The 23,449-nt window shown below is 43.7% G+C and overlaps 1 protein-coding gene across 8 annotated transcripts in view; it reads left to right on the top strand.

The window, feature by feature from the left end:
* Positions 1–23,449, top strand: part of FGGY (FGGY carbohydrate kinase domain containing) — a 412,099-nt gene that overhangs the window by 122,900 nt on the left and 265,750 nt on the right. The window lies entirely within an intron of this gene.

Below are 23,449 nucleotides of genomic sequence, written 5' to 3'. Positions count from 1 at the left end.
GGTGCTGTCACACTTGTAGGGACGGCAGGAATGTAAGCACTCAGGGCTACATGGGCTACATGCTTCGAGATCTTGGAACATAAATAGCAAGTGGCAACTCGCAGGTTTTGCCAGGAGACTGTATTGTTTCAGCTACTCCATGTTTATTTACATTAAAAAAAAACACAACAAAAAACAAAACACCCATTCAGATAGCACACATAAAATGCAGGCCTCTAGCTTTCCAGATCCGGCAATCCCCGGCTCATTCTCCTGCATGGCACGGTGTACTGAGAAGTGGGGGCTGCTTTCACTGTGGGCCTGTGCTCTGCAGGTCCCTGTCCTGCTTTTCTCATCCATGTTACCATCCTGTCCCTTGAATGCACTTGAGTTTGTAACCCCTCCTGTAGAGGGTCGTTTGGAATGCCTCCAAGAGGGGGAATGAGGAAGGGATGGTTCCGTGTGGGAGGGAGGCACAGTGAGGGAAGGGCCTAGAGATGTGAAACTACCTGGGAGAGGAGAACTGGCATGATTCTTATCCACCTGAAGCACACAGAGCTTGCAGGGGATAAAAGGAGTTGGCTAAGGTCACAGAAGCCTGCAGGGCCCATCATGGGCCATTTTACATTTTTTGCTAATTTTGGATTTTAGCGGGTTGTAAATGGGAGCTGGGTGATGGTTTCAGTGAGCAATGACATGGTTGGACGTGCAGCTACAAGGCCACTCTGTCTGTGGTAAGGGGATGAATTTCAAAGGGCACAGGGGTCCATGCAAGTGTATCTAATAGGAGGCTATGGTCTTGGTCAGTGGTTTTCATCCTGGGGCAATTTTGCTTTTTAGGGGACACTTATGAAGTCTGGAGTCATTTCTGTTTATGAGGAGGGGGCAGGCTGTCGGTATCCTATTAAACATCCTACAATGCACAGGACAGACCCCACAAGGAAGACTTATCAAGCCCCAGATGTCAGTAGTAACGAGGTTGAGAACCTCTGCTGTAGTTCAACTGAGAAGTTACAGGGACATGAGCTCCAGAGTGACAGTGGTATTCTTTTTTTTTTTTTAAATATATATTTTATTGATTTTTTACAGAGAGGAAGGGAGAGGGATAGAGAGTTAGAAACATCGATGAGAGAGAAACATCGATCAGCTGCCTCCTGCACACTCCCCACTGGGGATGTGCCCACAACCAAGGTACATGCCCTTGACCGGAATCGAACCTGGGACCCTTGAGTTAGGGCAGCAGTGGTATTCTTAGGAAGGAATGGGGTCAGAGTGGTTTCAGGAGGTGGAATCAGCAGGCCTGAGCCACTGATGAATTTGTGTTTGTTAGAGGAGAGAAAAGAAGGAGGAAGAGCAAAACAGGAAGACAGAGCAGAGCAGTATTTATTTAGCAAATCAAGAGGAGACCAGCCTTTAAAGGTAACTTAAAGCTCTGAGTGATCAACTCCATCACTCATTTCAATTGACTAAACAGTACCAACAAGCATTTTCTCATCCTTTAACAAAATTTTAAGAACAAACTGAGATTTGTAATTTGCGTAGTATCTATTCCCAAACAGCCTATTTGGGGAAAAAATACAGGAAGGTTTTCCTTTATACTTTGGTGCTTTAATTTGCAAAGATTTGTACTTTTAGGTTTTTGAGATAAAGGCATGGGGCCAAGGTTAGTGTAAGTGCTTTCCCAGGTCACTTTCCGGATGCATTTCTCTCTCCAGAAATTCCTTGATCCCTTATAAAAATCCTTTAGAAGAGGGGAAATCGTGAGAGGTTAACTCCTTCAAAATGTGTGTTTTTTTTTCCTTTGAACATGACTGTTTTGACACTTGTTCTTCATAGTTAAGGGAAAATGGAACTTAGACTTGATAGCTCTTACCTTCCTTGTGCTGAAATTAAGTGGATCTATTCTGTTGGGGCAGGACATTCAGCTTTTGAGGGACCAGGAAGAGGACTGAGAGTGGGTGGTAGAAAGGAAAGATTGATTGATAATGACTTAGCATAACTACTCAGTCTTGGGAAAGGCTTTTTAAAGTCCCAGATCTTCACCACACACACTGATTTATCCAAATCCTTGTTGCCTGGAGACCTCTTGCATGCATTCAGGGCATATGGATCAGGCAAATGGGATGGCCAGTACTTTTAACTTCCGTTTCCACATAGTGATAACTGTTCCTTGTCTTTCCACCCTGGAAACTGCCCCGCTCCACTGGCATTCATCTAGTGCCCGCCGGGACACCTGTGTCCGCTCTGCTTGTCAGTGTGTCAATCAGGGTCCCTGCAAGAAACAGGTGGCAAACTCAAATAGGGTAATGGGAGAAGAGTGGACAAGTGTCGGGAAAACCACAGGGATAGTGCCAGACTCCTGGGCTATGAAAAGTGGAGCTGGTACCACCTCTGGGCTTTAAGGACAAGGCATGGAGTGTGTGTTACCAGGTGTTGGAGAGATTGTTGTTGGAGAAGCTCGCCAGTGTGACCGTTGTGGAGAGCCACGGCCAGTCCACATTTTCCTCTTGCCTGCTCATATCCCGCTGTGTCCCCTGTTGGCCAAATCTGCATCAAGGCCAGAGGGTGGAGAGCCTTTTGGAGCACTCCACACCGGTCAGCATCCTGGGTCGGAAGGCAGGGTTGGGAAGGTTACAGAGTGACTCTGGAGAGACAGATGGAAGAAGGCTGGGGCATTTGGACATTCCTTCTGATTGGTTGGTTCTTGTGGTCAGATATTTGTGGAGGAGTCAGGTTGTGGGGGGAGGGAGGGCTGTGCTCTGGAGTCAGAGAGTCTGGGACAGAATCACATCTGCCCACTTGCTAACGATGCGATTCTCAGCTCTTTTAAATTCACAAAGGCCTTATTTCCCCGTGTGTCATGGGAGCAAGGGTAATGCCTACATCAGAAGGCTCAGGGGAGGCTCCAAACAGAAACTATTCCAGTGCCACTTCAGACTTGGAAAGGGCTCCTTGATGCTATAGTAAAATGTGAGCAGTATATGTCAATACAGTTGATATATATATATATATATATATATATATATATATATATATATATTCAGATAGAACTGTGTTGTGAGCTAATGGTTGATTTTTTCCTTCATTACATTTTTTCTGTATTACAGACTTACTACCATCAGAAAAATAAAGACATCTATTAGTGTTATTAATAAGCATGTTAGTTCTGCTCTTCAAAATATTATTCATGGCTAACGTTGTGCTCTGTGGGTTACTACGGTGTGTGCGTTAGCAGCCACAGCAGAGCTGGCTTGACGGGAGTCACAGGTATGCCATTTCCTGCGCTTGAATACAGGCTCAGTTTTAGTGCCCAGGAAGCCTCTGCTGATCCATCAGGTACCTCTCCTGAGTTCCTTCTCCTCTGAACTTCCTGTCCATAGCCTGGGGCTATTCCCAGCACTTACCACACTGTGTTACAATTACTTCCTCTACTTCACTGTGACTCCTTTAGGTCCAGGGCTATGTTCCATTCACCTCCACATCACCAGTGTTGTCTCTATTCATAAAAGATGCCTCCATTCTTGTTGCCGAGGTTCCCCTACAATGGCTACAAAGAGTCCTCAGGCTCGCATCCCATAGCTTCTACAACAGAGCAACTGGCCTGTGCTTTCTCTTTTCTCAAGCTTCAAAATTCAGGGGAAGAATTTTGATTATTTTCATATGCGTCAGGTCCACATCCCTTAATGAGTCAGCTATACCCACGGGAGTGGTATGTTATAATGGTCTCAGCTTTAGGCAAGTGTCTGTTCCCAGGGGAATCTGTTGTGGCCAATAGGGTGGGGTCTGTACAGTCTTGACAGCTCTTATTTAAATCCAGAGGTTTCAGTGGGGAAGAAGCATGTATCAGGAATGCATTTACAAGAGGGAAAGCATTGGTTCTTGGAAGGTGAAAGAATCTTAGATATTCCCGTGGTTTGTGGCCTTCTAAAGCTCATCCCTGCCTAACAATGTTAACAGATATGCAGGTATTCACATTTCATGGATAAGGAAAAGAATGTCTAAAAAGCCTCTTTAGGGGGTTGATGGTGAAAAAAGGGTTGAGAAGTACTGAGTTATAATGACAATAATAATACCTAACACATAGGACTTACAAAGTGCCAGGAACTATTTTGAGTGTTTAATATATATTATTAACTCATTTTTAACAATATACCCATTTTACAGTGGCTTCAACAAATAGGCCTGATTTCCCACTTTCACTCCAAAATAAAAGTGCAAAGCTGGTTTGACTATGTCAAAGCCACCATATCTTTAATTCTGTAGATTCTTCCTTCATGTTAATTACTGCAGGTGGTTGCTGTACCTCTAGACATTATATCCACCTTTTAATGCTGGTAGGATGGGAAAGGACTAGAGAAAGTAAAATCTCCTTTGTTTTTTTTTTTTCCCTTTAATGAGAAGAGTCCTAGGATCCCTCCGCCTGGACTCAGGTTAGGTCTCATTGGCTGGTATTAGGTTGCATGTCTGCTTATAGCTGCAAGGGAGGCAGGGAAAGTGGAGAACAGATTGTCATGGTTGGCTTAGACATACATAATCTAATATGATAGCCACATATTACTACTTAAAAGTTTTTTATTGATATGCAATTCATATGCCATAATATTTACCATTTGAAATATATATTTTAGTGGTTTTTAATATGTTCACTGGATTATGAAACCATTACCACTCTCTAAGTCCAAAACGTTTTCATCACTCCCCAAAGAAACAGTAGTCTCCATTCTCCCCTCCGAAGCCCCTAGTAATACTAAGCTATTCTCGGTCTTTGTGGATTACTTAAATGTTCTGGACGTTTCATAGGAATGGAATGATACAGTATGTGGCACTTGTATCTGGCATCTTTCAGTTAGCATCATGTTTGCAAGGTTCACCCATGTTGTAGCATATATCAGTACTTTTTAAAAGTCAGTTGCTTTTTATGACTTAATAATAGTTCACCACATGGATGCACCACATTTTATTTATCCACTCATTTGTTGATGGACATTTAGACAGTTTAGATAGTTTTTATTTTTTTTATATTTTAATCCTCAGCTGATGATATGTTTTTATTGCTGTTTAGAGAGAGAGAGAGGAAAGGAGAGAAGGAAAGAGAAACATTGATGTGAGAGAGAAACATTGATCAGTTGCCTCCCATACTCATCCCAACTGAGTACTGAACCCGCAACCTTTTGGTGTACAGGATGATGCTCCAACCAACTGAGCCACCTGGCCAAGGCTCCACTTTTTAGTTATTGTAAATAATGCTGCTATGAACATTCATGTACAGGTTTTTATGTGAACATATTTTAATTTCTCTTTCAATACCTTTGGTCATATTCCTAGAAGTGGAATTACTGGTTTTTATGGTGACTCTGTTTAACCCTTTGAGGAAATGCCACGTTATTTCCAAAGCAGCTGCAGCATTTTATACATACATCTTGTCAACACTTGCATTTTCCTTTCGTTGATTTAGCCAACCTCATGGATGTGGAGTATTATCTCATTGTGGTTTTCATTTGCATTTCTGTAATGATTATTGATGTTTTCATGTGCTTACTGTTTGTTTATTTTCTTTAGAGTAATATCCAGATCTTTTGCCCATTTTAAATTGGGTTATTTGTCTTTTTATTGTTGAGTTATAATGGCTATTTGAACTTAGATCAATTAACGTTAAATACAATTAAAAATTAAATTCCTCAGTCATAATAGCCACATTTTAAGTACTAGTCACCTTATGTGGCAAGGGGCTACCTTATTGGACAATTGCATATATAGAGCATTTCCGTTGTTGCAGAGAGTTCTATTGGAGAGCACTGTCTTGGACCATCAAGATTGTCATTTGGAGCCCTAGCCAATTTGGCTCAGTGGATAGAGCATTGGCCTGCGGACTGAAGGATCCTGGGTTTGATTCTGGTCAAGGGCACATGCCCTGGTTGTGGGCTCAATCCCCAATAGGGGGTGTGCAGGAGGCACCCAATCAATGATTCTCTCTCATCATAGATGTTTCTATTTCTCTCTCCCTCGCCATTCCTCTCTGAAATCAATAAAAATATATTTTAAAAAAAGACTGTCATTTGGAGTCTTGGTGGTATTGTTAAGTGGTTAGAGTGTTGGCCCATGCACTGAAAGGTTGCGGCTTCCATTCCCTGTCAAGAGCACTTACCTGGGTTGCAGGTTAGCTCCCTGCCCCTGGTCAGGGTGAGTGCCTGAGGCAACTGGTCAATGTGTTTCTCTCACTTTGCTGTTTCTTTCCCTCCCTCCCTCCGTCTCCCTCCACCCCTTCCAGTCTATCTGAAAATCAATGGAAAAAATATCCTCTGGTGAGGATTAACAACAAATAAATAAAGCCTGTCACTTGGACTTGGGCACATGGCCACTCTAAACAAAATCAAGGTTTTGTTCCGCTAAGAAAGGACAGGGAAATGGAATATAGTTATAAAACATTCTTCAAAACTAGTAAGATGCCCTTGATTCCAAAGAGATGGATATGTGTATTTAGCATATATCTCCTGGAGATGCATAGAAGTTTCACAAGGGAAGAACTGGGGCAGGGGGTGAGTGAGAGGCCAAAATTCTAGACTAGGGATTGGCAAACCTTTTCTGTAAAGGGCCAGTGAGTAAATGTTCTCAGCTTTGCCTCTTAGGGCATCTTTCACAACCATTGAAATTAATCATTGTCATGAAAAAGCAGTCAGATTCAATCTGAAAATGGATGGGCATGACAGTGTTCTAATCATACTTGATTTACAAAACCAGGTAGTGGCTGGATTTGGCCCACAGGCCATGTTTTGCAAGTGACATTATGTAGAAAGGTATGGAAGCTTACAGGGGCCTAACATGCTGCAATAAAGGGAATGGTATGATGTTTGGTGTGGCTGCAAAATAGGCTTTAGGGTTAATGGTGTAGAGAAGGCTAGGAAGAGAGATACCAGATTATAAAGGTGCTCAGTGCATATCAATGTTGTTTTGTTCTAGTATCTTTGTATGTTTGTTTGCTTTTAAACATTGTTTAAAAGCACATTGTTTAGTGACAAGAAGCCATTAAAGGTCTGTAAGTTGGAAATTATACAATAATTATATTGGCCTTTGAGACAGCCCTCTAGTGGCATTGCAGAAAGCAAATTGGAGAAAGTGAAGCTAGAGGTAGAAGACCAGTTAAGAAGCTGTTGAAGCCCAGCTGGGTGTTGCTCCGTGGTTGAACATCGACATATGGAGGTCACGGCTCAATTCCGGGGTTGGGGGCTCCATCCCCAGAAGGTGGCCCATCAGTGATGTTTCTATCTCTCTCTCCCTTCCTTTCTGAAATCAATAAATAATAGAAGCTGTTGAAGAGCCTGAACAAAAGCAGTATTATTACAAGCTGAGGAATTCTGTTAATAAGTATACCTGTCTTCTAATCATGCCAGATAATAGACTGTGCACAGTATACCACTGACTATGACTCAGGTTGAATGTGTGTCTTGGATACAGATAAAGATCTGCTAATTATCCTACAGTATAGATGTAGGCAACCAAGCTGGTAACTCTTGTCCTGACTAACCTCTTCCCTGGGGGCTGGGCAAGAAGCAATACTGACTTAAATGAAGTGCAAAGAGTGGAACTTGGCCATGCTCCTCTCATAGCCTAGGAGAGTCCCCTGGAGCCCAGAGGACTGGTGCTGAGCATTATTCCAAGATGCCCCTTTGAAGCTGTTGAGTAGGAAGACTCCGTGGCCTTGAAGGAGTTGGTTTCCAAATGGGAAAGGGAGCTCAACCTCCAGGGCTCAGTTCTGAAAGGCTCTTGGAGGGGAAAGGGGAACCTTGATGAACTCCTAATTTATGAAGTTGGGTCCAGAGTTAAGCACAACATGGAGGTTTGCCTGGGAGTGTCTGCCATCAGTAAAGATGAATGATTCACGTGGGCTTAGAAAATCACAAATGCCAATTATGTGTTAATATATATATATATGTATATATATATATTTTTACAACATGGTAAGTCCAGCCTGTGAGTACAGTACATATTTTCAAAACCAGTCATGCAGACTGAGCCATAAGAACTCCACAATAAATGTTGCTAAGCTATTTGTCTGAAGTTTAATTTGAAGTGTGATAGTGCATAGTGATTTCTAACCGGCTTCATTCTGTATCCGTTCTCTACAAGAAAGCAGCCTGGCTTGTTCACTAGTTAATTCCTCACTGATTCCTGAAATTATGAAATGTAAATGTCTTTTAAGAAGCAACCCAGTTTGGCTCAGTGGATAGAGCGTTGGCTTGTGGACCAAAGGGTCCCAGGTTCAGTTCCGGTCAAGGGCACGTACCTCAGTTGCAGGCTCCTCCCCAGCCTAGACCCTGGTCAGGGTGTGTGCAGGAGGCATCCAATCAATGTGTGTCTCTCACATCAATATATCTCTCTGTCTTCCTTCTCTCTTCCACTCTCTCTAAAAATCAATGGAAAAATATCCTCAGGTGAGGATAAAAAGAAAACTGTATTTTAAGAAATAGCTCTGGGCCCTTCACAAGGCAGAATTGTATCTCGCCCCAGGAATGAAGATGAATGAGTATCTTACAGGCATAACTTTTCTCCCTCTGAACATCTTGACTCCAAATGCTGGGAACACCAGGAAATATCTCCTGACTCTAATTTCGAGTGGCCAGACTTATGTCCAGTGGGAATAATGAGTATTTCTGAGGGTGGGGCAGGCAGAGGTGATAACATCAGAAGGGACTGACCTTTGGACAGGGCCTGCTTCTTGAAGTCATTTTTCTCCTGGTGGGCATGCACTTGTGTGGGCCGGCCGCTGTGAGAAAGACTCCACTTCCTCCCCAGTAACCCTCCGGGGCAGAGGCTGCAGCTCGCCCGGAATATCCGTCTTTGACATTATTTTGTGGAGGTATGATGATGGAAGTGAGGAAAAGTCATCCATTTGCTGAATCCAACACCCTTGAACAGAAGGGATAAAATGAATACAGGCCATTTGGAGTTCACTGAATTTGTCAAATTATTCTTTAAGGTTGATGGATTCAGGAGTTCCCTAAATATGTTTTGCCAAGTGCCTGTGCACTGGTGTCTATTAAGGGCAGTGCGCTTTGAATATTTCTGATTTGTCTACCCTGAAATGATCAAAATACTATATGTCTGAGATCTCTGAAGCCCAGAAAGCTCTTGTGATTTTTTTTTTAAATTAGTATTTGCTCCTTAATGCAACTAACAGAAGTGGGTAATCCCACTAATTACAAAGAGGCCCAAATTCACCCCGCCCCCATTTCTGGCCACCAAGAAACTTTGGGCATAAGTATTTTTCTGGGCTCTTTGTACCAATGGCTATTCTGGAGCATGTTTATGATTTGCTGTACATGTACCTGATTGGGAAATCTGTTTTTGAAAAACTGTCCAGAAGTTAACTTTTTTTTTTTTTTTTAATGAAGCGTCTCAAATCTTTTCTTAGAACAGGGAAATCTCCTTGTGACAAAGAATAAATAAACTCTAGGATGAAAAAGCTAGTTAGGTGACCTGGTGTCCTCAACAACCACAGCAGAGGGGGGAGGAAAGGAGGTGGAGGGAGAACTGTAATGAGAAGAGATCCAGGAAACACATGGACCCCTTGTGGTGTATGGCCCTTGTTTGAACCCTCATTCAAAAGACAACAGATATAAGAAGAAGAAAAAGAAAACATCGCGGGAAATAGGAACACAGAATGGACATTTGGTGATTTTAAGGTATTATTTGTAATTACAGTAATCATATGGCAACTGATTTTTAAAAGCTAGCTCACATTTTATAGTTGCATAATGACATCTTTGCAGAAAAATAATACATAGTCTGGAATTTGTATTAGAAAGAACTGGGCTGGAGTGTAGATGAAACAAGATGGCCATGAGTAGAAATGATCTGAAGCTGGGTGATAGGTACACGAGGGGTCACTAAATGGTTTTTGCATATACACAATGGAATACTACTCAGCTATAAAAAGGATGAAATAGAGTCATTTACAACAACATGGATGGACCTTGAGAACATTATGCTAAGTGAAATAAGTCAGACAGAAAAAGCTAAGAACCATACAATTTCACTCATACATGGGATATAAAACTGAACCTTATGAACACAAACAGCAGTGTGTTGGTTGCCGGGTGGGTGAAGGGGGGGAGGGGGGAGGGGAGAAGGGAGTCCTAATATGAGGTGACGGGAGAAGACTTGACTTTGGATGGTGGACGCATGATGCTATATACAGACTTTGTAACTTAGAAATCCACACATGAAACCTATATGTTCAATTAACTAAAAATAAAAAAATAATATATTTGAAATTTTACATATTAAAGTTTTTAAAAAGGAAGTTTGGAATCTAAAAGTTTTCAGTTCTTAAAGGTACTTCTTTTTGCACTTTAGCTTTTATTTCATACCTTTTCCCCAATGCAGGGGGAGAAATATCCCCTCCTCTCCCTCCTTCCATCCCTCCCTCCTTCTCTCCTTCCCTATTTACTATCTTCTGTCTTTCTTTCTCCTCTTTCCCTCCCTCCCTGTCATGCTTGCTGTCTTTCTATCTTTTTTTCTTTCTTCTTTTTCCTTTCTTGACCTTCATTTGGGCTGACAAGAAAAGAAGACACATGTTTTGTATCAAGTTGCAAATGTACTTGGATATATTATCATGGCAGCATAGGGCCAGGCTCTGTCTGGAGACTCAGATAAGCATTGCACACTGCCTAGGCCTGCCTTGACCTCTGAGTCGTCTGACTTGGCTGAGGTCAAAACTTGACTGGATCACTCATGCCAAAATCAGTCACTACAACATGTTTTTGTTGTTGTTGTTTGTTTGTTTTTTAAAAGCTTTGCCATGATTAGAATGTGAAGGACTTGGGTTGAAGTTAATTTTTTCATTAGTCTGGATTGCAAAGAAAATGTTGGGATCCCACTCTTACTTTGTTACTGTCTGTGATATGGAATGAGTTCTTGGTTTTTAAATGTTGCTGTGTGATTGGACTGACTTAATCCCTGCACAAATAGACAGAGAGGTTAGATCATTGGATCCCAAACTAGCCTCAGAAAGTAAGTCATGATGGCAAGAATCTTCTGAAGAGACTTTTAATTAAAAAAAATTTTTTTTGAGTAAAAATCTTTGGGTAACCCCATGGGGATTCTGATTCAGTGAGTCTGGTTGAAACAGACTATAAACATCTTTAATTTTACAGCTTTTCACATGATTCTCATGATCATTAGATTGGAGATCTCCTAGACTCAGTAGTTTTTAATAAATTGGAGGGATTCTAGTTGCTCAGAACAGAGTGAGATTGCATTTCTGTATAATTTTGCCTTATTACAGTGGTCGTGGCAAGTTTTTCTATTGCTGTTACTGTTTTTAATTGTTTTTATTTAAGATAACTTGCTTCTGAATAAGGCCTTGAGTCTGGTAGTTAATCCATAAGCACCAGGTAATTGCCATTATAAAAATGAAAAAAATAATAAAAAGAAAAATCAAGAAAGGAAAAGCAACTAATATTTGAGTGCGTACTATTATAATAACCTTGACTCATAATTAATATTTTCTCCTTTAATTTTTACCCCATCCGTGAAAAGCAATTTTATTACCCAGTTTTACTTTTGATGAAATTAAAGCTCAGAGGAAAATGTTCAGTATTTTATACAAAAAGTTCAGTATTTTACCCAAAGTCACACACTGAACCTATGGCAGGAGTGTTTGAACCCAGATTTGTCTTTCTGTTGTGCCATGCAGCCTTTCTGGACACACAGACCTGTTTCTCGGTCATTTTTGCCCCCACAGGATTGTGTAACACGAAGGCAATCTGTTTAGAGGTCAGGAAACCCGACCAATGGGACGTGCTGCCCGAGCTTCCTTTAATGGGCTGTACCGGTGTGTTTGCTTTTCTCAGTCCAACACTGAGAAAGCCGTTGTCACTGCTTAGAACACCAGGGTGTCATCACTGGGAACTGTTTGGCAAAGGAATGAAGCCGCTGGGGGACAGAAACCTCTCCTAGGTGGTTCGTCCACATTGCAATTTCATTTTGGCTGCTGTAACAGGCTTGAGAATGGGGCAGTTTTGTGCCGATGTGGACACCATCCAGCATGCCGGCTTTGACTGTGAAGATCAAAATGTCAGCTGGAAGAAATAATTCCCCTGTGAATTCCCAGCACGCACTGTCACTCCCCTGCCTCAGTAGACAGAGACATTGCAACAGCCTCATACTGATCTTCCTTCCAGCAGCCTGTCTGCTTTCCGGATCACTTTTCTCAGAAAGGATCCTCTTAGAAATGCAGGTCTGATTGTGACCCTGCCTTGTGAAATCACTGCAGTGACTCCCAATTTCCTCCTTGAGGAAAAAGTCTGAGCCCCTCAATGTAGCAGTTAAGACCCTTCCTGGTCTGGGCCTGTCTTTCCAGCCACATTTCCCACCCCTTCCAGCATAGGAGCAGTCAGAGTCCTTATACTCGACACTGGGTTGTTGTCTGATCCCCACTGTACACTCAGCTCCCCGAGGGCAGGAACTTTGTCTTCTCTACTATTGTATTGTCACACAGGGAACAATATAGGTGCATAGTACATGATGCTTCAGTGAATAAATGACTGGTAGACACTATATCACAGTCATTGATATTCAAGGTCAAAGGAAGGCATGACCCATGTGGGCTGGAGTGGACAAGGATGGATTCACAATGGCCAGTTGTGAAGGATTCAGGCTTTGAAGAATTGGCAGAAGAATTGGTTGTGAATTTCAGTTTTAAGAGGGCCTACTATAATGGGAAAAATATGGGTTTTAGAACCAAAGGAACCTACATTCATATTTAGAGTCTTTCATTTACCAACTATATGATGTTAATATCTCCAAGTTTTTAGTTTCTTCACCCATAAGATGAGATTGATGTTATTTGATTGATATTACTTTCCTTAGCATGTTCTTTTGAGGAATGAAAGCAGTATCACATTAAAGTGTATAGCATAATGTCTAGCATATATCAGGCTCTCCATCAATGGTAAGTAAAAGCTTATATAGATACTAGAGGCCCAGTGCATGAAATTCTTGCATGGGTAGGGTCCCTAGGCCTGGCCGGCGATCAGGGCCCATATGTAGGACGATCAGGGGGCTCCCCCGCTGGCACCCGCATGGCCTGGCCTGGAGCTTGCGGGCTGGGGACAGCTCCTGCATAGAGCATCTGCCTCCTAGTGGTCAGTGCGTGTCATAGTGACCGGTCTTTCTGCCTTTTGGCCAATTTGCATATTAGGCTTTTATTATATAGGATAATGCAACTGAAATGCCAGGGAAGTGGATTATTTAGCTGAAATAGTTAAATTTGATGAAAATGGCACAATTATTACATTGGTTCAGAACAATCAGAGTTATAATAGATTTCACAGTTTTTGTGTGTGGCTATTTTCATGTGCTTTGGAGAATTCTCTCACATTTTCATGGGTTTTTTTTAACTGTGGAAAATAATGTGTGGGTGTGTGCTCCAGCCTGGTCACCTGGCACCTAGCTCCTCTTCCCTAAGGACCGGGACCTGTTTGAAAGCAGGGGGAACATCGGGAGAAGAGAGGGGTGGGGATGAGCTTTGTGTTTAGGAGGAGAATGAGCCACTCTTCCAGTGCAGACCATGCACACTGGACTCTGCTCCTGTGTGCTCACTTCCCTGTGGAGCTTGGTGTTGGGTTTTCCCCGTGGTCATCACCCTGCCTCGATGGAATTCCTCCCCTTCACATACGTCACTTTCCCCCCTTGCACTATTTCCGAGCCTCGTCTGCGTGTTCAGGGTTCCATGAACTCAGGTTCTCTGAATTTACTATTCTCTTTGTCTGAAATTCTTTTCCTCTGCTTCTTTTCATTTTTCAGAAAGTCAGCAGGCTTCTTCTCCTATAGTAGTATAGAGCAAAATGGTGGAATGTTTTTTTTTTTATTTAATTAAACATATTTTTATTGATTTCAGAGAGGAAGGGAGAGGGAGAGAGAGACAGAAACATCAATGATAAGAGAAAATCATCAGTTGGCTGCCTCCTGCATGCCCCCTCCTGGGGATTGAGCCCACATCCTGGGCATGTGCCCTGACCGGGAATCAAACTGTGACTTCCTGGTTCATAGGTTGAAGCTCAACCACTGAGCCACACCAGCCGGGCTTAAAATGTTTATTTTATATAATACAAAGGAATACTTTTTTAAGTGTTTGCAATTCTTAATTTTTAACCAGTGAAATTTAATACATTTCAAATACAAAAAATAATGGCAGAGGTTAGAAGCTTTCCTCTGGGCGCCAGTGGTGGCACTTTTCTTGGTGTCTGTCCCCTGTCTTGCACTGTCTGTAGAGCTACTGCCTCTTCCATGGAGGCTGTTTAGTACCCTCATCCCCCCCCCTACTTGAACTTTTAGAACCACTGAATCTGGGAAGTTCCTCAGCCTTAGCAGGTCCCAGTTTCTCAGACTCAGAGGTCCTCAAACTTTTTAAACAGGGGGCCAGTTCACTGTCCCTCAGACATTCCACACATGCGCACTGCGGGCCCTGGACGAGATTTCACCAGATGTCGTAAATGTTTCCCTCCACGTCCCGCGTGGTTCAGGGTTCAGTATCTGGAAGAGGAGCCGCACACAAATGAAAGAAAAGACAAGATAATTTGGAAATATTGGGGGACCAGGCGGGTAAGTCCAACTCAGGAGGAAGGACTTCCACCCATGCTCAGGCCGCACTGACCTTTTATAGACAGAAGTAAACAAGGCAGTGGTTACCATAGTTACACAGTTCTTATGAGTTTTACCTGTTTCAGCTGCTAAGCAGGACAGGCAGTGGCAGCAAAAACACCCGGCGGGCCGGATAAATGTTTTCGGCGGGCCGCATGTGGCCCGCAGGCCATAGTTTGAGGACCCTAATCCTGCAGGGATGGCCCTGCCAAGGACCTAATTCCTCCAGAGCAGAGGAGTTGCTGGAGCTGAGTGGCCTAGAGGGGCCTGGAGGGCTTCTTGTTAGGGTACCCAGGATGGTAGAGGAGGAGAAGGAGGGAGGAATTAGATTGGGAAGAGTCGAGAAGGATGCACTTTCTACTCTCTGGAAGTCTATTGTTTACTTTCTGACTTCCCCAGATGTAATCTAGGCTCCATACACCACCTGCCTGCTTCCCAGTGCCCAGAACTGTGTCCAGAACGCTAAGTAGGTTCCAATAAATATTTGTTGGATGAATGGATGGGGATGATAATGGCAAATCAAGTTGCTTTGGATGAGATTAACATTGAAAAAAGGGGCACAGCTGCACCTTAGTTCGATAAGCCAGGTCAGGCAGTGCTTATACAGGACTGGTTGTTGTTATCATAATTATTATTCTGTGGCAGATATTAGTATTACACCAACAGTTGTGAAATATTTTTAGGATGTCAGGCATGTTGTGGAACTGAGGCAAATAAGAATCTTGAGACAGGTGGTACCACCTGCAAAAGAGAATAAATCTGATTTTGGACCTACCCTTCTCTCCCTATCACAGATACAAATTAAAAAATGTTTTTAATTCTCCCTGGAGGGAGGGCACATGGAGTATTCTGAGTCAGGCCAGGAGAGTCCCCGGCCACAAGACAGCTGGGAGCTGAGGTCCGTGGAGGGTGCCCAGGACAGAGGTAAGGAGGAGGCGCCTCTTTGTCTGGTGGCAGCAGCTGGGGCCCTCTCTGCTTCTCTCCCCACAAAAATCCAACTGGAACCAGCCCATTCAGGGATGCTGCCTGCCAGATAGAAACAGGTGGCCTCAGGCCACTGCTGGTCTGTGGGTGGCATGGACTGCATCGCTGCTGCTTTACTCATGGGCGAGGGAGCCAGGAGATGGCTGAAGTGAGGGTCATCACTTTGCATTCCCTTCCTCAGCTGAAGTGACTCACGTTGCTGTCGCTTAATTTTCAGTTCAGGTTCTCTGGGGTGGGAGGATTGCTCATGTTCCTGAGAACCAGGCTTGTCTGGGCAAATTTATCAATCTCCACATCTTCCATCAAAGCATTTGAAAGAGATACTTTATGGTCCCTCCTTCTTCACCTGACACAGAAGGGGACTTGCCCGGATTAGGTTATATGTCACTTGCTAAGTGCAGCCCTGAGGAGGAGGAGCAGGATGTACCTTCCACATCTCCTTGAGGATGCATTGACGACTTCGAGAGGCAGAGTAGGAGATGGAAGTCACACCATTTGAGGAGTTAAGTTGTCTATGTTTGGGGTCAGGTCTGGTTATATTTCACTTGCAAAGGGAGGACCAAATTGGGAGCATCAGATGGATGAGCTCTCATGCCAGTTCGTATCGACTGGTAATTGCTGTCTGGAGCCTAGTGTCATCTGGGATGCCTAGGAAGCCAGTCTCAGCTAAGGGAGAAAGAGCAATCAACTATTGATGGTGGCCAAGCTTATGGACAGGGGGAGAGTGGCTTATGTACCAGGTATTATCTGACTTGATGGTAATTTCTACCTCTATTATTTTATGATTTCATGTGTCCTACAGGTAATGATTCTACTGGGATCATGTAACATTTTGCAGTCTTAATAATTGTCCGGGACTTTATTATGATGGTGAGGGATATACACACAACCTGATTTAGTGAGAATTTGGGATTCTGTTATTTAACTTCCATCCTTATGGACAGGGAAACTAGGGCTCATAAGGATTAAATGATTTGCTTAAAGTCACTTAGCTGATAAGGGATAGTGCTAGAATATGAACCCACATCTGCCTGCCTCCAGAATCAATGTGCTCTACCACCACCATACTGCTTCCCAGTTGGAGAACACCACAATATTGATTATGATTAAATGCCAGTATGGACAGCATTGTGTCTTAGTACACAGAGATCATAAGGTTCTTGAGAGCTTCATTAACTGCTATTTGCCCAGCTCTTTTGAGCTTACAAAGTACTTTCAAAATACTGTGAACATATACTGAGTTCTAGCGACATATGGGACATGGTACAGAATACATGGAGTGCCTCACTTAAACTTCAAAAGCTGTTACTCCATTTTGCAGATGACATCACTGAGGCTCAGAGAGATACTCAACTTGCCCCAAGATCACGTGGCTAGGATTTGGCCTGGGGCCCACACATCTCTGGACTCTGTGAAAGCACTTTTTGTTACTGGTGAGTCCTGACTGGACCACTTTGCAGCATTAGCGACATTTGGTATATAAAAGGTGGGGTCAGGGCCCCCCCACACTCATGTTTAGTCTGTTCTCCACAAATTTTGGTATTTATTTAAATAATTTATGTTATTTATTTATTTTTTTTACCAGCTTAGAGAGTTAAGACTTAAAATCCATTTTTTTTTAAGACTTAAAAAAATAGGGATCTTCAGAAGATAAGTGGACTATTATTACTTTACAGTGCAACAGTTTCTCCTCTTGACTTTTTTCCTTGGGTAAGCTTCTGTCTTTCCAATCAACTCAATTCATTTGGTGCTGTTGCTTCCCTTTTATGAAAACTATTCATCCTAGGGATTTGCTCGAAATAGACTTGAAACTGTAACCCTCAAATTGCAAATACCAGGGAATCTGAAAGTTGCCTGTTCTGGAGTTTGCTGACTAGCCTATATCCCATAACAATAAGTCTCATTCTCCTCCCCTCCCAGTTCATTTCCAACAGATGTGCACATACACCCATGCACACACATGTGCACGCACACATGTGCATGCACACACACATACATGCACATGCTTTTTACTTTGTGTTCATAGGTAGGAAGGGCCCACGTCAGCTAGGCTGGGCCGCAGGTCGGTCTGGTTTAAATCTAAGCTGCCTGGGCGATCTAGGGTAATAAGTGAGTGACAACAGGTGCAGATTTCATTACACCCTTCTGAACTCAGCCCATAGTTCTTTCTTTGATTCTTTCACCCAACACCCTTGCCTGAGTTGTGTCCAATAAATTTTATAGCTGCACGATCTTGTTTCAGAGCCGAAGGGAGATTTTTCTCTCCACTTGGCTAAATGATGCCTAAGTCAAAACCCCACTTCCTGCCCCTCCTCAGTCCTTAAGAAGTAATAAGGCATAAGTAACCCCAGGCCTGAGGTGCTGGGTCTGGGATCTTCAGTCTCCCACTCGTAGGAAGAGCTAATTTTCTGGTCCCATTTTAGAAAAGCCAAGAATTATCTCGCAGAGAATTACCCACATTAGAAAGTAATTACTTCGCGTTCCTGTGATAACTGGAGCCCCAGGCAGATCTTTCACACCCACTTCTATTTAAAGCAAAGTATTGCTCCAGGGGCCTCAAAAGCCCCTACTGAAGGTTCTCTCTGGCACATGTTGCATGAACCACCCTGAAGGGTGGCATGAAACAGGGATTTGTTTCACGGCTTTTTGGTACAAAGGCCCAGGGTAGTGAGACATTTTATATCACAGTTGAAGACTTGAATGGCTTTTGCAGGTGACGGACGTGTTTATAGGCCCTGCATGCACACTTGAGGTTGGGCCAGATCACGGTTCCTTCAGCAACCGGCTATGGTCTGAGAAGAGAATTGTTTCTGATAAGATTCTGTGTCTTTTAGACATTTTTCTCTTTTGATACTTGCCCAACTGCCCCTATTCTCCAATGTGGGGACTGTGTGTGTGTGTTTGTGTGTGTGTGTGTGTGTGTGTGTGTCCGTGTCCATCTGGCCCCCAATACATGTGGAAGGGAAATGGTGGATTTGTCCATTTGTTATTGGAGGTGACCTGAATACAGCTGGTGAGCTACCTCAGGCCCATCAGAATCTAACATTGCCATGCATCCCATGCTTTAAACACTGCTCTCCACTGACACCCTTAGAGTCTGTTTGTCTTGCACTTCTCTCCTGAGCTCCAGACTGAAGAGCAAGCTTATCATTAGAGACCTCTACTTGCTGGCTCATAGGTTCTTCAGCCTCAACTTATTTTCTCTGCAATAAATGTGCTTTTCGTCTAGTGCAGCGGTTCTCAACCTGTGGGTCGTGACCCCTTTGGGGGCCGAACGACCCTTTCACAGGGGTTGCCTAAGACCAGTGGTCGGCAAACTGCAGCTCAGCAAACCGCGGCTCACAAGCCACATGTGGCTCTTTGGCCCCTTGAGTGTGGCTCTTCCACAAAATACCGACTTTTGTGCACGGGCCACGACGTTTCAATCACACTGTACGTGCACGGTATTTTGTGGAAGAGCCACACTCTTCCAAAGTGTGGGGCTTCCAAAGTGTGTGAAAGGTTAAGAATCCTGACCAAGATCACACAACTAATACATAACAGCAAAGCCAGTGTGGAACCAGAGCTGTCTTGCTTCCGAGCCCACCACTAGGCTGTGGCAGCCTTTCAGTCCAGTCACACTGCATGACATATATAATTACATATTGTTTTTGTGATTAATCACCATGTTTTAATTATGTTCAATTTGTAACAATGAAATTGGGGTCACCACAACATGAGGAACTGTATTAAAGGGTCATGGCATTAGGAAGGTTGAGGACCGACCACTGGTCTAGTGTTTCCTATCATGGTGAAGGTGCTGTCCTAAGTTATCCAAACCAAAAACCTTGATATCACACCTTCCACATTCATTACCATTGCCGAAATGATGGGAAGACACTATGCTAGTGCCTCTCCCATGTCCCTGGGATCCATTCCTTCCTAACTGGGCTCCTTGACTCCAGTCATCCTTCTGACTTTCCCCAGCTTCTATGCCACCTCACCCACTACTCCTCACTCCCCACCCTCACCAGGCCAGGCTCCATCTAGTCTTATCTGTAAGTGTGGACCTGATATTGCTTGTCTATTTGAAACCTTCAGTAGCATCCCATGCCTACAGGATTCAAGTATTAACTCCCTTGAAGGCATATAAGGCCCACTGTGATCGAACTAGTCCCTGACACTCCTTCTGCCCCTCCACCCCCATCCTGGGTAGAAGAGATAGAAAAGGATAACTCCCTTTATTCTCTCTCTTTATATATATATATATATATATATATATATATATATATATATATATATATATCTTTTATTATTATATATGTGTCCTCATCCCCCTATTACCTCCCAAACCCCCCCCCCCCGACTTATGCCTTCACCCCCCTGTTGTCTGTGTCCATTGGTTAGGCTTATATGCATGCATACAAGTCCTTTGGGTGATCTCTCTCCTTACCCCCACCCTCCCCTACCTTCCCTCTGAGGTTTGACAGTCTGATCGATGCTTCTCTGTCTCTGGATCTGTTTTTGTTCATCAGTTTATGTTGTTCATTATATTCCATAAATGAGTGAGATCATGTGATATTTATCTTTCTCTTTAAACTTTACTTTTTCTCAACTATTTGTATTCTTGCATATATCATTTCCTTTGCTAGCAAAGCCTTTAACTGGCTACCCAGTGAACTCCTGCACTTCTGTATTACTAGGCAATAGCATTACCTGTGCTTAAATGAGATTGCTTCTGTCTTTCTCCCATGTTAGTCAAGGGATCGATGCTTTGCATGAGATGCACCAGAAACCCAGGTAGCTTTCGTGTTGAACCATGCTTAACGTGATGCCCTCATCTCCGTGGGCCAAGCCAGCTTTCATCCACAAGCTCCTTTTGGGCAGCAGGGTGGAGCGTGGATGAAGGAGAAACACTCCTCTCCTTAGGGGCACATTCTAAGAGCTAACATGTCTCTCCTTCCAGTCTGTTATGCCTCCTGCTGACTGGTCTTCTATCTGTGCAGCAGCAGCAGTAATGGCGGCAGTGGTGGTAGATCTCTAGCAAAAGTTGTAATAGCACTAGGAAGAGTAGGACTGGCAGTCAGAGTGGAAGTAGGATCATAATTTCCATTCACAGTTTCAGAAGAGGGTGAAAGGTTAAGAATCCTGACCAAGATCACACAACTAATACATAACAGCAAAGCCAGTGTGGAACCAGAGCTGTCTTGCTTCCGAGCCCACCACTAGGCTGTGGCAGCCTTTCAGTCCAGTCACACTGCATGACAATTGTTTCTTTACATGATTGTCTTTCCCACTAGATTCTGAACTCCTGAGTGGAAGGACTTATCTAGTTCACCTTTGTGTTTGTTGACCAGGCATATGAGTCGATAACCAGTACATATTTTAGACTTCTAAATCCGGGTTTCTAAGCCTTGGTATTCTTGACATTTGGGTCCAGATAATTCCTTGTATGGAGCTGTCCTGTTGGGCATTATAGAATGATTAGCACCAACTTTGGCACCTACACACTGGATGCCAGTGGCACACCCTTCTAACCCCCAACGCCCTCAGGAAGACCACAGATGTCTCCAGACATTGCCAGCTTTCCCCTGGGAGGAAAATCCCCCTGGTTAAGAACCACTGATTTAAATTAGATGATAGCCCAGGAGCCTCGAATAGTGCTCACATTGAGAAAGGCCATCCTCGGGATTGGTCAGGCCTCTGGGTTTCCCAAGGATGATGATGTTTGTTAACTAAATGAGGCATCACACGGGAGGAGAGTCTTTTACCAGGTAGGTTCAGTCAGAGTGATTATGACTCACCTAACGCCACATAGGGAACAAGGCACACAGTCAGGATTTGAACTGATCATGACAGCACCTCACTTGAAACCTGTCACCACTGCCTCCCTCCTGGCTCTCAGAGACCCCAGCACTTGACATGGGCTGCAGACCTTGATGTCCAGCCCCTGTGGCTCCTCTGGCCTCACCTCCCACAGTTCTCTGCACACCCTCCCCTGCAGGCTTAGCCACACTGACTTCACCATCCCTCAGGCAGGCTGTCCTATCTCACTCAGCCCTTTCTCATGTTCTCTTCCCACAGCCCTCATTTCCCCTCAAGTTTCAACCTAAACACTCCTTCCCCAGGAATCTTTCCCAAGCCTTTGCACTAGGGCAGATCCTCCTCAGGCAATCTTCATTGCATTTATCACAATTGCCATTCTAGTTATTTTCATGATCTACCCTCTGATTTCTGGCTCTTCTGCTCCTGCCCCAAGAATGGCAGCCTGTCCGTCTTACTCATCTCTGCATACCTGGGGTCTACTGCTGGGCCTGTTAGTTATCAGGGGCTAAATAAACCTGTGTCGAGGACATGAGTAAGTTACTGGGTGAATGAAGAGCTCCTGAGTCTGCTTTTATCCTACCTCCCCTCTCTGGGCATCTCACCAGGATAAGATTTCCCCCCACAGGCAGGTACTTGCTCTTGGTAGATGTCTGCCCTTATCTGGTAACTGAGAGAAATCGAACGACAAGGGTGAGGAGCCATGAGTTTGTCTTATCACAGCCCAGGAAAGGGAAGAACTCTGGCGTTTACTTTTATAACTGGGACTAAAATTAGCACTCAGGGTGATCTTTGTTTACCACTGCCGAAAGCCACTGGCCTTGGAGAAAGGTCAAGAGAAACTGGACAGGAGGTGAGTGTTTACAAGTTCTGTCCAAACTATCTCATGATACTACACCACAGACTCTCATTTCCCTGACCCCTTGTTAATTAGAGCTGAAGAGGCCACATGGGGAACTTCAGACATTGGTTTCTGACTTTGAAGTAGTATCCAGAGCCCAGGATGTCCTCCTGGACGCGTTGCTCTCCCTCATCTCCATGCCTAGTCTCAGTCAGGTCCTGTGATGCCCATCCTTGATTTGATAGCTTCTCTTCATGGCTCTTGGGGGCAGAGTGGGGGTTGGGGGGCAGGGTCAGAGTTCTGTTGTTTCCTAAAGAGCCCTGTGTTTTAATTTCTATTATGTGCAAAATATCTCCCATGACCACCAGATTGGTGTTTTTCTGGATTGGTGGTTGGGAGACAGTTCCAGAGATTCAACCAAGAAGGGAAAAAAGTTTGGCGGCAGAGATGAACCCACTCTTGCCCTAATAACAACAATAACTCTACCCATCCCGTAGTAGAGCTGTCTCTATAGGCCAGACAGTAGCTAAGTGCACAGTCCGCACCAATCTAGACTGGCCCTTTCTCAGTCATGGCAAGATCTAGAGATAGCTGACTAAGCTCATCTTCAGATCTTCTGTACCTTCTTAAAACCTAAGGAAGGCATGCAAACCCTTGCTTTTTAGCAAATAAAAGTACTTGAGACCTTTGTTTCTATTCTTACTGACACAACTACCTTGTGTGTACACATCTCACTGTCTACACATTTATAAGGACTTACAAAAAAGTTATGCAACTGACATTTGTTGAAGAGTATCTGGAAGAAAAATCACAGTTGCTAATATTAGTGAATAACTTTGGTTGTGTAACTTTGACTCAGTGACTTAGTTTAATTCCACGTCTTCTAATCAGGACTGTTGGGAGGCAAAAATCAGATGTGTCAACAATGCATAACAGGCTGCTGGGTCAGAGCTGCCTCCATTTTTTCCTTTGGTCTCCATGGCTGTCCTCCTGACTGGATCACTGCCCTCTCCCTTCTTCCCTCTTCACTGGATTTGAACTGATCATGACAGCTTGTTTATTCTGTAGGTTTCACTTAGATGTCACGTCCCCAAGCAGTCTGTCCCAGACCCTCAGAGTTCATTCAGCCCCTCTTATTATATGATTTCACAGTACCTGCACTTTTTCCATTTAAGACAATTGAATCTATGTACTTATAGG

Source organism: Myotis nattereri, assembly GCF_964212035.1.
Source record: "Myotis nattereri genome assembly, chromosome: 3".
NCBI lineage: Eukaryota > Metazoa > Chordata > Mammalia > Chiroptera > Vespertilionidae > Myotis > Myotis nattereri.
This window is presented reverse-complemented; position numbering and strand designations above follow the sequence as displayed.